The sequence below is a fragment of the Rhyacophila brunnea genome, unplaced genomic scaffold, assembly GCF_057557595.1.
Source record: "Rhyacophila brunnea isolate RB1 unplaced genomic scaffold, BYU_Rbru_1.0 scaffold_12, whole genome shotgun sequence".
In the NCBI taxonomy this organism is placed as follows: domain Eukaryota; kingdom Metazoa; phylum Arthropoda; class Insecta; order Trichoptera; family Rhyacophilidae; genus Rhyacophila; species Rhyacophila brunnea.
The window spans coordinates 40,573,976-40,590,755 of record NW_028232774.1 but is presented as its reverse complement, the minus strand read 5'-3'; the positions used below and the strand labels follow the sequence as shown (position 1 = coordinate 40,590,755).

At 33.2% G+C, this 16,780-nt stretch overlaps 1 pseudogene; it reads right to left on the bottom strand.

Moving 5' to 3' along the window:
* Window positions 1-927: 927 nt before the first annotated feature.
* LOC147078183 (cytochrome b5 pseudogene) lies at window positions 928-7,854 on the bottom strand (annotated as a pseudogene).
* Window positions 7,855-16,780: the final 8,926 nt, after the last annotated feature.

Here is a 16,780-nt window from a genome sequence, read left to right as displayed (position 1 = left end):
CATCGACTTTAGAAAGAAAAAAAGGCATAATCCACACAAATCAATTTTTACTATGGTTTTCGGTCAAAGTTAAAATGTTTAAATATAAAATAGACATACTATTGAAGTGCATAATAATAAATAATTTTATTTTTATATCCTTATCATTATAATATTAATTATTGAGTTAATTTAAAAAAAACAACAGAAATAATCGTCGTTTTACCCACGTCACTTCCTTCCATTTTTTTTAATTCCTACCTAAATTTAGATAATAAATCAGCATTTGCAGCTTACATTCTTTGGACATTATATGTATTTAGTCGTGCACAATGTGATTATGCAATAAAATCTATGTTGAAAAAACTGAGGGTTACGCATTTTTCCTTTCAACAGTCGATATGACGAGGTGCAAATTGGCAATCTGAAACATATGCAGATTTGTTCTAAGAGCAGTCACCCGAGACTGAAGTCACCATGCACCCAAGTAATTTGAATAATCATTATTGATACTGTCAATGAAAGATAGAAGCAAAGATAGTTGTGGATAAGCTAGAAAATAAAATGTAAAGTAAGGTAAAGTGTTGCAGTATAGATAACTGACAAAAGAGATTTTCTCTCTCGCAGTAAGACGCCGTATTTTTTTGTGTGGAATAATTATAACAATTTACCGTTGTATCGACTAGATCAGGCGACACAACAGTGAATGGATTGTTGAGTAGAAAAAAAATGTTGATCCAGATAAATAATTATGAAACCTATCAATCACGGTCGATCCACTTCTAAATAGAGGCTTCCATTTCAGTCGGTCAGTAATCTCGCGGTAGTCACAAAATAGTCTTTAGATACTAAGACAAATTTTATCATTTATCTTTCACTTATGTAATATTGTTTAATTAAACTAAAATCACAGCAAGTTTTGTTTCTAAATATAAAGAAACATTTTTGTCAACCGCACATTCCACAAGATATCACGGATAGAATAGATCTCTTCTTTGGCTGATCACCTTCTTTTGGTGTTTTTTCTTTCTTGTCATATTTTCTCTCAGACTGCAAACAAACAAAACATTTATTTTATAAACGATGACAGTTAATTGATAAGTTAAAATTCACAAAATATAATTGATTCAAACGGTTAAAAATATAAATACTAAAGATATCGAATAAAACTATTTTGTATGGAATGAAGCCTAAGCATATTATTATGTGTGAAACGTTTATTATATTTCGCATCATCAAGGAAAATACTCTATCTGTACTACCTATACTAAACTGTACGAGTAATTATTGTAACAATATGTATTAACAGTATATGTTTAAAAGAAAAGCTAAATAAGACTCAATTGAGACTTCGTAGCTTAAAAAAAAAACAAGAAGTCACCGCGTGTTATTTCTATTTTTTTCCTTGATGTTTTGAGTTCGTTATAGAGGCTATTCTCAATAGTTTTTTGGCAATTAAGCTCCCACGATTATAAAACTAACCATAACTTAAGAGAACTGCACCAGTCTGCCAAGTGCCAGAAACCCCATTTTCAACATATTTTTTTTACCGAAACAACCACACTCCCGGGGTTTTGTACGTAATACAATGTCTTCAAAGAGATAGTGCAATGTAAATGCCACCACACTTACTCACTGGAGAAAAATTACTCTGACCTACCCAGAGGGAAGCTAACAGATATCGGACTCACATCGGCGGATGGTCCCGTGTGTGACACGCGAGGGCTTCACCCTTCTAAGTACACATTTTACTGACTACCAAGGACAACAAATCTCCTGGAAGACTTAAAATTTGCCAAACACCACTGAAGATCAAACTCCTCAGATGAAGAGGATAAAGGCCCAGTGCCTAAGTGCCTCGTACAACGTTAAGAGGATACTTCAGTGAAACGACAAATAATTTTCTAGTATAGGTGCGACGAAATTTTGGACAATCGGAGAGCGAAAGTTGAGCTGTGAACATGTCAATTTGTTTCGTGATGGCGACGGGGGTATTAATTCTTAAATCGTGTAAAGATGACTAAAAACGTTACCATTTACTTGAAAAAGAAAACATGTAAATGAATATATTATTATTTTTTACTAATAGAATAATAAACATAACATTAAATGGACGCATGTTTAATTTTTATGACAAATTATATTTCGTTCGGCACGCGTCATTTACTTACACAATCCGCGCATCGACTAGTCATGATCTTTTTAAACCGTGCCCCAGCTGAGGTATAGACTTAATATCCAAAGTAGTTTTAACTAGTTCTAAAAATATCTATGAACGAAGAAGGAAGAACACGCGGTGAAACCCTAAAAATCTATTACGATAAAAAAATAACAGTGAAAGTCTCAAACATCGTAATATTATCAAGACTAATTTTATTTTAGAAAGAAAAGGTATTTAAATTTAAAATTATTAATACTAACGAAGGTAACGACGAGAGATAACTTTTGGAGTTTAAAAATATTGATAAGAACAAAAAATACAATCACCTGATCAATTTTCTCCTTTTAATCTTAATAATAGTTTAATTTAATCTAATAGGTATTTTATTTTTTTCGCAACCAAGTGATAACTGAATTTTTAATGCCATCAAACATGTCACGATAATTTTTATAATGAAAGGAAAATCTACTGTTGAAAATATTTTAATGAAACGTGTTTCACGATTTGAAATCAATACGAATTTACTACTCTGCTATTTAAACTAATCATAATGTGATTATCTTATAATATTATGATGCCAATATATTTTTTATTACCATCGATTTTTACTCAGAAACTTTGTTATTACATATTATTTTATATGAATATCATAATGTAACATGATAGGTTTATAACCTTCCTTCGCCATAAATTTATGTTATAAATATGCCATTAAAAATAAAGCTACGTCACAACTTTAAAACGTTATCTATATAACTAATAATATACCAGGTAGTATGTTTAATGTAAAATGAGCATATTAAACGTAAAAGTAATATTTTTATGACACGTACAGACTACATACAATATACCTACATAATTGTATATTATATTATAGCAATGAACAATACCAGTTACTTAACGAGTATTTAATTTTTGTCTAGATTTAAATTAATTTATTAATAAATATAAAATATTTTTGACAGATGAAATTTTGAATAGATTTACATTGCACAGGAATTTATATTGACGTAGGAAAACTAGCGAGATTTAAATATTTCAATAGTGACAAGTCCTTTCTTTGATTTCGTTTGACTGTAAACCTTGCATTTAAAATGTACGAAAAACAATGGAGACTTGTAGGGGTAAAACAATAAAATACCACAATCACTTTGGAAAGAAAACGTCATGACAGAAATAAAGAGACCGACGCGAATACATGCAATTTGTGTATGTAATTTTTAATCACCGACGACTTGATTTTGTGTGTACGTTAAGTGTTTATTTATTAGTAATTTGTTATTTTTAAGATTATTAAATTATAAAACGATTATTTAAACATTAAAGGATCGATTGCCATGTAATTTTGATAAAAGTATGTCCCTATTTGAACAACGTATTGTGGCGAGTCGAGAAGAATTCCCGCGGTTTTTGATCGAATACTCTAATACTAAAATCTTTTAAAAATCTACTTACTAAACCAACAGATAATATTAAAATATTGTATAAAATTAAAAAAGAAATGTGGAGTAGCCAAATAATATAGACTATATTATATTATAAGAGTTGATTTTGGAATCGAACGATTGTAAGCAGCGCAAAAATAAAATGGCGGCTCGCGTTCTGTTTTGAAGTTTGTTGTTTTGTTTACATAACTTACGTATGTAATTTTCAGTATTTTAAGTGATAATTCATCTTAAAAATAATAGCCATTGTGCTTTTGGTTGCCTACATTAAATTAACGAGAAAATATCTTTCCACAGATATTTATAGTTAAATTTTATATTTAAACATTTGTTTTGATTCGGCTAAATGTGAAATACATGAAATTGTAAATTGAAGTAGAATTTATTTATATATTATTCAATCATAGGAATTCAAATATGCAAGGCTTATTTTGGCGATATCTGCACATAAGATCATGTATGTAAAAGTATAGTGGAATGTCATTGTAGAAGTGAAAAGTTCTCTTCAAATAAATTTTCAACGCAAAATTATTTGTAGCTAATTCAATCAGTAGACCAGAGGTCTTTATTGCTTTAATTTCATACATTTGAGCCTCACTTCTATAGAAGAAGAATTTTTCAATTTCTTCGGGAGTAGCCCAGTATTTTCAACATTCCGTCATATAATGTAAAGTTACACTAAAACAATGACTTCATGGCACAGTTAAATTACTTAATAGGTGGTAAATTATATAAAATATTTAAATGTTTTATTATATACCTCTACAAGTCGACCGACTTTAAGTTTCTTGAGAATACTTTTTGCATCACTGGAGTGTCCTACATCAAAAAAAGATTTTGTTGCATCGGTTCCTGCTACCTCCATTATTAAGTCCGCTCCACCAGGATGCTGAAAACGAAAATCGAGGCTTCATTACATTTATTTAACATAATTATTATTAACCATATTATACTGAATGATGTTATTACACTTGCTTGTATGTAGGGATTGCAAAACCGGTATCCCAGTATTTTTTAATACCGAAATATTCGGCATTGACAGTGCAAACAAATGTATTAATTAATATAAAAGACTGTATTTTTTATCTGATTACGCGATGTTTAGTTTACTTCAGTGACCCTTCATCATCTTTGGTATATAGTAATGACAAATGCTATAAAATATTAATATTTTAAAGAGATATGTAAATATATTATATTTATTGGTAGATAATGTATTTTAAAATTATTTTACGAATACCGGTATTAATACCGGTATTCAATAGGAAATACCAAAATACCAGTATTGATAATTATTTTAATTCGGTTTTGCAATCCCTACTTGTATGGTGGTAACTGAAGAATATAATCTGAAAATGCTCAAGAAATAAAACGTAGTAATACAAAGTGTATGCGACTAAACGTTGAATAAAAAGAAGGATACATTATTTTTTATTCAACAAATAACTGATGTGTCTAGAACCAAAAACTGATAAGTCTACAATTTAATATTAGTGGGAAATTACGTTTTAGTGTATCAGACGTAACCGATTGGCTTAATTGGTTTAAACGTTAGTTAAATTTTGACATCATATTGTACTCGTATTTTAAAATTAGAACACCACGTTTCTATTAGTTGATTAATCCCTATTTGTAGTACATTCCTAAAAAATAAAATTGGACGTCTGAATGCAGAACTATTTTAACTCACATTTGATTTTTTTTGAAAGTGAGTTATTTGAATCAACCTACTTGAATTATTTATCATTTATATGAATAATTGTATACATCATAATTTGGTAGATCTGTTGATGAAAAAATGTGGTATAAGTTTATAAATATAAGTAAGTTATAAATAACTCGACTATGCTGTTTCAAAAAACACGTTTGTATAATATTTCAAATGTGAGTTAGTTTTACATTCAGCTGACGATTATTTACATAAGAGCATCTTTTTTATACACAAAGCTGCTATTAGCGGCTATTGGGAGTAGTTTACCATATTTATTTATTGAGGTATTATAATTTGTTACAATAAGTTAGCTGTATAAACTGTCAAAACTGTCTATCTCGTTCTAAAAGTTAACATAGCCAAGAGAGTTGTTGTTACAACATAACATTTTTTTAAATTAAACTACACTCGATAATTGCCAATAGCCGCCTTGTGTATAGGATAGATGCACAGTTTGAATATTTGGTTTCTGTAAATAGTTTGGTTAACAAGCATTTTTTGTGTGATTTTGGAGCGTTTTAGAAGTCATAGACTGTTACATATTGTATGAAATTGCACATGGAATATGGATATATTTTTTATTAGATTTTGACCATATCGTTGTACAGGTCAATAATTGCCGTAACCCTCAATTTTCACCAAAGTGACATTTTGATGGTAATGGACTTATTGCACACTCTTACACGAACTGGCTAAGTATCATCCCAAAAAAATATTTCAGATCAAAATAATTCAAAACTATTTTTTAAGCCATTTGTAACTTGACAAAAAAATTATAGCCAAATGCTGTAACCTTCTTTAAACGTAAACTTCAGGGTAGGTACAGAGTAAGCCACTCAATTTGTAAAAAAAATATATATTAAATAAATATTATATAAAATAATAAGCAAATCCAATGCCCACAGTTTTTTTCACTTCCTGAACAATTTGATATTTTTGAGGGTTATGACAATTGACCTGTAAAGTGACGATATGTAGACTTATCGGTTTTTGTTATTAAATATGTCACAATATTTGACAATGTAACATTCTTTATTGAACACATATATTTTGAAAACAGCGAACAGGAATAATTAAACTGAAGTATTTTACAAATTGTGCTAATATTAACGACTGCATTTTGTAGTATGAATCAAGGTAATTAGACAGAGTGCAGGTGACTAAATTGATTAAAAACGTTAGTCAAAATTCGTTTGATGCAGGTTTAAGTCTTGCCGAAAGCCATCCGAATGTTCAAAATTATTAACGTACGACTTTCTAACAATAAAGGCAACCAATGAACCAAGATAATCAAATCTTCCGGTTTTAGTTAAAGTTATACAAGTAACATTAACATTAATAACATTTATTATTATTAATATTGAAATGAGTTCATTTTACCAAATTACAAAACAAGTCATTGGTACGTCTAAGTGCTCGGCCGTAGTGCTTTGGCGGGCGCGGCGCGGCGGCGTCTTGCGAAACTCAAACTTATAACCGTGTGTATTATGCCCCAAAAAAGACACTGTCTACGAATATTTCACACACGGTTATACTTTTGAGTTTTGCAAGACGCCGCCGCACCACGCCCGCCAAACCACTACGGCTGAGTACTAAGTACGCCCAGTCTAAAGTAATTCAAATTAAATCGACGTACTATAATACTATTTTACAGTAAAATTACAACTAATACAGTGCAAATTATTGTAACTAAAAATGAATCAGAAGATGCTTTAATAATTGATTGTTCTAATACTCAACATTATTATTGTAGTATACATTATATTATACTTAGTAGAAAACTTCTCTCTTAAAAGAAAATTTACTCGGCTTAAGATTTAATACGTTAATATACTTGTAAAACCACTACTTGTTTAGTCTCTCAAAGTTAAGTTAAAAAGAGTCCAAGCCATAAAGTCATTTTAATCAAGTTACGAGTAGGTTTACAGATATTCAGTCTTTGGCACAAATTTTTTTTATTAGTTTACAATATTTTAAAAACTTACTTTTAGGTATTTTTTAAGAAATAAAAATATAAGTACATAAAGTTATTTTTTACTGCTTAATAATAAAATAAAATAGACACAATCAAAATTAAGCTTAATTAATTTAGCTACATTTTTAAGTATTAAAATAATTGCACTTGCATCAATATAAGCTAGAAGGAGGTTTTTTTTTAATAATAAAAGAGTTCATCTGTTAGGTTACATATAACTCGAATACTACCAGACCAAAATTTATGAAACTTACATTGCGTATGAATTACATTGTTTTCAACAATTTCAGTAAACTTTCATCTCGATTTTTTAAAACTTCTCGAAAATAATGCACTTGCAACCAAATAAGCTAAGACGTGGATTAAAAAGCACGCGCCTTTAATTTTTAAATTATTAGTAATATATAAATTATTGACAATAAACTATAAGATGTGATAAAGGTTTATAAAGGCTTACCTCACTGATAAATTTTGTAACATCATAAATGTTGTCCTTTATGACAAGCCAAGTATCTTTTCCATCTTTTCCGCTTCTTTCTGCCACCTCAGCCAATGTGAACTCTTTTACTTCCAAATCCGCCATCTACAAGCAAGCAAAATACATCCAATTAACAAATTGACTAGTATATATTTTAATGTGGAGTAATCGTAAGGCCTCAGTGGCAGAATTTTGCAGTGCGGAGTGTACAGCGTGCATATTGCGGTCACTAAACATGCACTCCGCATACCCTAACCATTGTGTATAAGACGCTTTACAGTATTGTCTTATTTTTTTTTTAAATTCATTTTCATTATAAAATGTATCGTGGTAAAATAGTTTTAATGAAATATTTTTGCGACTCTTTAACACGAAGATTTCACGGTAAAATATATATATATATGTAAGAAATAACATAACACTTAAAAATCGCGTTGTACCTTTTAAATTTATGAGATCCTTTCAAACTGAAAAATAATAACAACTAAACGTTTTTCTTCTAACAATAAACTATTTATCTTTTTATTTGCCATATTTATACAGAGATCATCAACTATAAAACCGCAAAATAATTTCACGAAGCACCACTTTCTTTCTTTTTTCCCCAGCCTCTAATTTATGATTTATTGAAAAATTAAGTCAAACTAGTGAGATTTTAACTTTTTTTTATTAAGGAAACACACAGTTACATATTAATTTCAAAATTTTTAAATATAATAATGAATAGTTATTGCAACCAGCAAAGTTTCCATGTATAAATTATAATATAGTTAAGCCTAACAAGATATAGAGTAAGAATAACATTAATATAAAGAAATTACATAAGAAGATTACATGAGAAAAATGAGGAAGAATAATGAATAATTAAATTATATACAAAAAAGAAAATATTTATAAGTATATATATATCTATTCATACAAAATTTTGGAGAAAGCGCGTTTAAATGAAACAGGTGAATTATTAAAAGGATCTTAGGAATATTTGTTTCCACATGCTGGGCGTAATGATATTTTTTTCAGTATGTCAATTGTCAAATTTTATTGGAAATACCCACATTGTTTATTGTACTGGAGTCGTGACAAAATTGGAAAAAAATCTTATTTATTGGGCACGATCATGCCGAAGATTACCGAGAACGTACGAACATATTATAATTAACACTAAACTTCCAAGAGTGGCCGAGCGAGCGTGTACTGTCTTGCGTTTGATACATCAACTCAAATTTGACGTTTACATAATGAAGGTTGCCTGACTTTATATTCACAATAATAATACAAAACAAAAATAATACCCCCCAATAAATACAACCAGCAACTTGCTACTCGTCTAAAATTCATTTTTTGCTTTACTTATCATTATTGTTTACACCACCAACTGAAAGTATGTAGGTATATTATGAACCAATCAAATCAAGCGCCAACATGATTGAGTTGGTAGCTGAATCGTTCTGTTTAATTGCTATTTAAAGTCGATGATTGCTCACGTCGATCGTTGAATCCGGTTGTATCTGCAAGTTTGCTGGTGTAATTAGGCCATTACGCTTAAAATGGTTATTAATAAAATTATAGTAGTTCCTTTATAGAATGAAAAACGTTTTGCAAAGCATGAAAACGGAAGGTTTTACAAGACATTCTAGCGATTACACTATTAATTATTAATATCTCGTCCATTCACGAGACATTTTCCTTGACAGTCGTAAAATTTATGAAATTAGGTAAGTCGGTTTATCGGAACACTTTAGGCAATGCTTTTATTTTATTTTATTTTCTGCACATTCATAAATTATACATGCCAGCATAAAGTTCATAAAAATTAAAAACATTTCAATATTGTTTGTATAATATACTGTTCACCAAGTTAGTTTTTTTGTATACTTTTTCTTGATGTTTCATTTGTTTTCTACCGCTGGATGTAATCATGAGTTCTGAAGACAGATAAACAAAAACATTATCAGTACGTCAGTTTATACGTGAGGTAGACGCTAAGATAACACTGATTACAACTACTGATAATCGTGTATTGAATAAACCCACGTATTTACCGATACTGTGCATTGTTGTAAATATAATAGATTTATGTGATTATTTTTCATTGGAGTGGATCGGATCTTAAATATTCCCGCAATAATTGGAGATTACCATTAATAAAATAATGCACATTATCATATATCTATAATATATCGGCCATTAAAATCTATCAAAAAAAAAAGAAATTTTACAATGTTGGATAATGAAAATAATTATAATACTTTAGTATGGCTTATTAAGTGTCGTTTTTCTTGGATGTTATATTATAACCACTTATTATTAGTTTTCAATAAAATATAAGATGGACAACCGTTGGTTTAGGCATGCCATTTCTATGAATATACAGTTACATAATATGTAAGTAAGTATTACACAGTTTTATTGAAGTAAATTATTGAGATCTAAATGAGTATACAATGAATTGGTCGCAATTATTTTGAAGAGCAAGATGACTGTATGAAATGGGGGTGTAATTTTGACCACAAAGAAAGAGGTTGCATTTTGTGTATGATAAGATAACGGATATACGATGGGTGATGGGGGATGGATTACTGACCTTGAAAATTAATGGTGGATCTTATAAACGGAGATCGTATTTCTAGGGTATGCACGCGAACTTAGTCATAGTCTACTTCTTGAACTTTATGTGCTACACTGTTGACTATTTGATTTTCCCAGTAGAAAATACACTGACCTAACCCAAGAAAGAGTGGATTAGATAGACAGTACATGCTTGGTTCAGACTAATGTTTTGATGAGCATATATTATCTGAAATCTTTGGACGTTGCAAATACTACGATGGGCAGGTCATATTGAAATATAAACTATATGACGGTACACCAAAGATGCTGACTAGGTATGTATTATAATGGAGGCATTTTAGTGACAAATCATGAAAGATGACGTTTGGAGATGCTTTGAAAACTGGAGAAAATTGATAAAGAACAAACGACAGTTGAGAATTATTTATTTTGAAATATTTTTAGTGGGTCGCAGGTTTCAAATAGAAATGTTCTATTTTTTTTAAATATAATCTTGCATCCATCTCATTATTTTTTAACAAAATATCATTAATTAATCGATATTGTAAGTTTCCGTTGATTTAATTTTGGAAATGTTGTAATCTTTGAAATGGAAAAATCCACTCAAATATATTGATATTAAGATATGTAGGTTTTTACCAGATTTATTAAAATTTATATTCTTATTATAAAACATATCTCTGATTATAATATATCTTATCATATCTTTACATATTACATTAATTTGAATATTGATAACCATGCGATATACTCATTTTAGTTGCAATATCTTTTTAACATAAACTTTTTAACATAAAGCCGCTCAGACAATTTTGAACCAAAAAAATCCAGGCTTATTAGCCCTATTTTATTTGTTTAATATGACTAACATATTTAAGTGGCTTCTCAGGCTATCGTTCTCAGGATCCTTCTTTCTAATATCAAACAACTGTTCGTAGTTCTTCGACATATACATTTATATAAATATATTCTTCTTCTTCTAGCGCTACAACTCTTTATCATCATCAGCCGGGGTCAATCCACTGCTGGATGAAAGCCTCCCCAAGCTTTCTCCAACTCTCTTGGTCCTGTGTCGTTAGCTGCCACGTATTTCCGCCGAACTTTACCAGTTCGTTAATCCAGCGGCTTTTGTACCATTGGATGACGGCATTTGTCCAGCGGCCGTCCTTTCGGCGAGCAATGTGCCCCGCATATCTCCATTTCAGCTGTATGGCAACGTCTATTACATTGCGTACTCTTGTCTGCTTCCTAACCCATTCGTTTCTCTTACAACTCTTTATAATATGTTCAAAATTACTTCTGTCTAGTTCAGCTTACCCAAGGTCATTCAATTCATCCCGATACTATCCTTCCATTTTGTATGAAGTTGACCAGGTTCGCGTGCTGTGACACCCCCGTATGGTCCCCATTTGGGTGTGTCTTTGTGTACCTGGAGACGCCCGAATCGGTATCAAAGCCAACAAATAATAACGGCTGATTGCGAAAATAATTAAATAATAATAAAAGAGCCCAGCCGGCAATGCCGTAAATTTAATATAACCGTTGGAGATGTTGCAACGTCGCTTTTTTTTCGCCAACGGCGCTCGTTGGAAAAAAACCAAAAAATGGCGCTCAGAACGCTGCAAGCAGCTAAATCGAGGACGCGTACATTTCGCCCTCCGTAGAATAAAATTATTAAAAAATGTAACCATATAGTATATTAACGTAAATAAACTCGCCGCTTTCCATCATAATTCCGGTGTATCAATTATTTACCTCCAAATCCTAAAACGCAGACGATAAACCAGAAAACAAAACAAAAAGTGACAGTTGAAAAATTCACACACACACGCAAAATGGAGTGGAGTGATAGTTGGCCCCAGTCAACGTGGGACTACGCTTCTTGATTTTGATCGTCTGGAATCAAGAAGCAGGTGGAATTTCTTTCACCCGAACACACACCCTGAGATCCAAACACCGGAATAGGAAACGGCGAGGAAGAAACATCCAGAGGCTTGCCTCTGGTGGCGCTCAACAAAAGTATAATAATAAGCAGTAGAAAGAGGATGCTGCCAAAGCCAAGCCAGTGAAGAAAAGAGCAGAAACACCCGGATTGCGAAGTCATGGCTCCCGATGTACTCCCGACCAACTGCATCCGCCAGCGAACTTGGCCCACGGACGAGTGTATCGGGCAAGACCCTGGCTCCAACGAGGGAAAACGGCATCAAATGCCCTGCATCATCAGCCGCTTGAGCCCTCTTCGTCAACAGCAGCGTGTCTGTGAGCCTTGCAATCAGCCCTGGCCCAGATGCACCATGATGAAGAGAGCTACAAAGCGGCCTTCTTCAGCTGAGCAAAGCAGCCTCCATCAGCGGAAAGCAGCCAAGCAGCATCCTCAGCCATTAGCATCATAGATTAGTTAGTTTTAAGTGTTTTGTGTTTGGAAGCGATGTATAATAAGTTATTTCAGTGCTCGAAGTGGAAAATTTTACAACCCGGAGCGGTTGTATGAGGCAGAATGGCGTTCCGGTCCATTTCGGGCCCTGATATATTTTTTAAAATTATTTTTATAAACTCTAAAGCCATTTTAAGTATAAAATTAAGTTTTCGCATATTATATTAGTATAATATCAGTGCAGTGCGTGTAATTCGATAGCCGCGGCAGGGCAAGCGAGCAAAAAAGGGGGTCGAGTAATGTGCCGGTATGCACTTTCGTGAGGGATCGACTGATTTTCGGACGGTCGCTGTTGGGAAGGCTGGGTGCGACGTCCTCTCTCAGCATCCGCCCGTACGGTAGGCCTGGGAGCCGCGAACCACTACGCCCACAAAGCGGCGTAGTGCTGCATCCGAAACTCTCCGTTTGCCGACGGTCCGAGGGTGTTGAGAGGGCTGGGCGCGTCGCCCTTCTCTCTCAGCAGCTTTACGGTGGGCCCGGGAACCGCGAACCACTATGCTACAGTGCTGCATCCGAGTCTCTCCGGCCGCCGACGTACCGGTGGGGCTTCGATCCTTCAACGTCTAGAGACGCAACCACCCCTTATCAAGCCACCGCACTGTCCAGTTACACACGCTATCGTAATCAGCCCTTAGTTGGCCCGACCCCATTCGGGCCTTTCCAGAGAGGTGCGCTTGTGACACCCCCGTATGGTCCCCATTTGGGTGTGTCTTTGTGTACCTGGAGACGCCCGAATCGGTATCAAAGCCAACAAATAATAACGGCTGATTGCGAAAATAATTAAATAATAATAAAAGAGCCCAGCCGGCAATGCCGTAAATTTAATATAACCGTTGGAGATGTTGCAACGTCGCTTTTTTTTCGCCAACGGCGCTCGTTGGAAAAAAAACCAAAAAATGGCGCTCAGAACGCTGCAAGCAGCTAAATCGAGGACGCGTACATTTCGCCCTCCGTAGAATAAAATTATTAAAAAATGTAACCATATAGTATATTAACGTAAATAAACTCGCCGCTTTCCATCATAATTCCGGTGTATCAATTATTTACCTCCAAATCCTAAAACGCAGACGATAAACCAGAAAACAAAACAAAAAGTGACAGTTGAAAAATTCACACACACACGCAAAATGGAGGGAAGTGATAGTGCATACCCTAGAAATATGATCTCCGTTTATAAGATCCACCATTAATTTTCAGGGTCAGTAATCCATCCCCCATTACCCATCGTATATCCGTTATCTTATCATACACAAAATGCAACCTCTTTGGATGGAACTATGAACTATGAAATGGAACTATAAGTTCATCCCAAAAATAACGAAAGATCGTTTTTTTTTTCTATAAATAAAGCAAACATTTAAGATAATACGTACCGTAAAATACATTCATTTAATGGCTTTTAGAGTAATCACTTTATCCCCATTCCGTGCCCATTGAACAACTAATATATTTACTTTTGCGAAGGCCACGATTGAATGAGATGAAAAGATCACTGTTTTTTATTACCAATTTTTAACAATAAAAGGTATAAAAGACACTACCTACCAAATATAATGTCATTGAATTAAATTGATTCAGATAATTATCTAATTAGCTACTAATCAATAGTATTATCATCAAGTACCCTTACAATACAAGATGGGCCTCTTATCCTGGCCCCGTCTACGCCAGCTATAGCATCTTTGTTGACACCGTCCAACCACAGGAGTCTGGGCCTGCCAGTCGATTTCTGACCATCCTATCTGCCATCCACGATTCTCCTCGGCGGTTGGGCACTATCCATTCTTGCTTCATGGCCCACCCAGCAGAGTGTACCAAACTTAACGAATGCGAATATACATTATTCTTGGATGAGGTTGTAGAACTCCGGGTGGTTAAGCTTTTGTGGACTGCAATTTTGAAGGATGCTTGTGGATTCCGGATCTGTGGAGGGGAGCGATTTACACGAGAATACCAGACACTGACCTTTGATATTGAGAGGGAAAGCGCGTACTGGAACTGGTTCGGCGTTCACGTACTTGGATGGATGATATATTATGAGGTTGATGAATGATGAGGATGATCTAGTCATGTGAACAGACACAACAATTGCAGCTTTACTAACCAAACCACGCTGAATTATTCAAAGTAATTTTTGATTCCCTACAACGACAAACCAAAACAAGCCATTTTTTATTGAAATATAAACGTCTGATTCACAGTGATTTCAATAAAAATATATTCTATGTTATTATATTGTATTAAATATTAATATTAATACTTTGATTGGTGGTTTTATTGATGTATTTTATTCAAGGTCTATAGTACATACGATTTTAAAATGAAAAGCATTTTTTTTCTAGTACATTAACTTCTGTTATCAAGATTAATAATAAAAATAATAGAATTTGAAAACATCATCAGCAATCGTATGTATTAGGAACATGGCCCCCACATCCTGAAGCGGGCCCGCAGGCTAGAATATTTGGCGGGCCCCCCTACCTATCGCTATGGGTAAAGTTAGTGTGATGCACTGCAGTAGCGTTTTCCAAATGGTGTATGCGGTACAATTAATGTGTATTTTTAGCGATTTTTTGTATGTACATCCATTTGAATTATGGAGTTGTCGAGTATCGGTAAACGGTTTAAAATCATATCGTACAACCAAATATTTTAAATTATTAATATCATTGAAGGAAAATAATAAAAATAAAATAATAAATTTAAAAAATAAAGCAGGCAACTTTTTTTTACTATTAGAGCAAATTTGTGATCTGTGTTTATCTAACTTATGTGGTCGACTCGCCACGCAGGGCCCATCCTGAGCCCGGGCCCCCAGGATAGAGCCCTTTCAGCTCCCCATTTGTGGGGCCATGATTAGGAAACATCAACAGTACAAGAACCTTGGTCGATAACTTTTTCTGTATGTTTGTAAGTTTGGTCCAAATTATTAGGTATTTCAAAATAAAAACCAAATATTCTTGTGTATAGGTAATTAGAGTAAAGCTTATTGTTTGATTACCATTACCATTTACGCAGTGCGGGATGACGATCTGGTAAATAATTCGGTCGACAGATGGCGAAACTAACGCCCCAACCGGAAATTAAACATGCGCTACTAACCCACTTCACGTTTCAAACTTCACCCTTTCGTCACTATTTCAGGATACACAAACAATTCATTATACGGAAAACTCACACGTCTTATCAATTTTGTTTAAACTCCTTTATTCTAGTGTGTTAAGTTAATTTACAAATCAAGACAAGGCATTTCGTAAACCACGAAACTAATCATAGACGATTATTAGTAAACAGACACTACTTTTACGAACTTAAGACAAATGAACATTACTGGAAATAGGCGTCTCCTCTCAATTGAATCTTTGTATGTATCTTCTACATTTAACTCAGTCCTGTTAACAATCTGATGACACCCAGCTATATATCAGTTAATCCCCCAATAAGTATATTGAACACACGTGGTTGGCCTACAGCTATATAAGTCTTGTGATATAATAGTTAATATATATATATCAGTGGTACTCAACCTTTTTATACCTACCGCCCACTTTTGTATCTCTGTTAGTTAGTAGTAAAATTTATTAACCACCCACCGGTTCCACAGTAATGGTGATTTATAAAGTAGGGAAGTAACTTTACTTTATAATTGAAAATATCTGCCAAATTAAAAGGTATCATTCTTGACTTATTTTAACTGTTGACACAGATTGGTCTCATTATAACTTTCCAAAAATTGTATGACAGCATGATATAATGCTACAAAACGAGCGAAAGATGTACCCTTTGACAGCCACCGAACTTCTATGTGCAAAAATACCCTAAGAAAATCTTCATTATTGTCCTGGCAGAGCTTTCAAAACATTCTATCGTTTTTTTTAAATTAAATTTGATCTTGTTTACGGCTCGAATTATTATTGTTAATGATGAATAGAGACTTCGATCTTTAAACACACTTAATGAAAATGTTTTTAAAACCCTACCACCCACCATGAAAGCTGGAATGCCCACTAGTGGTGGGACCAGATT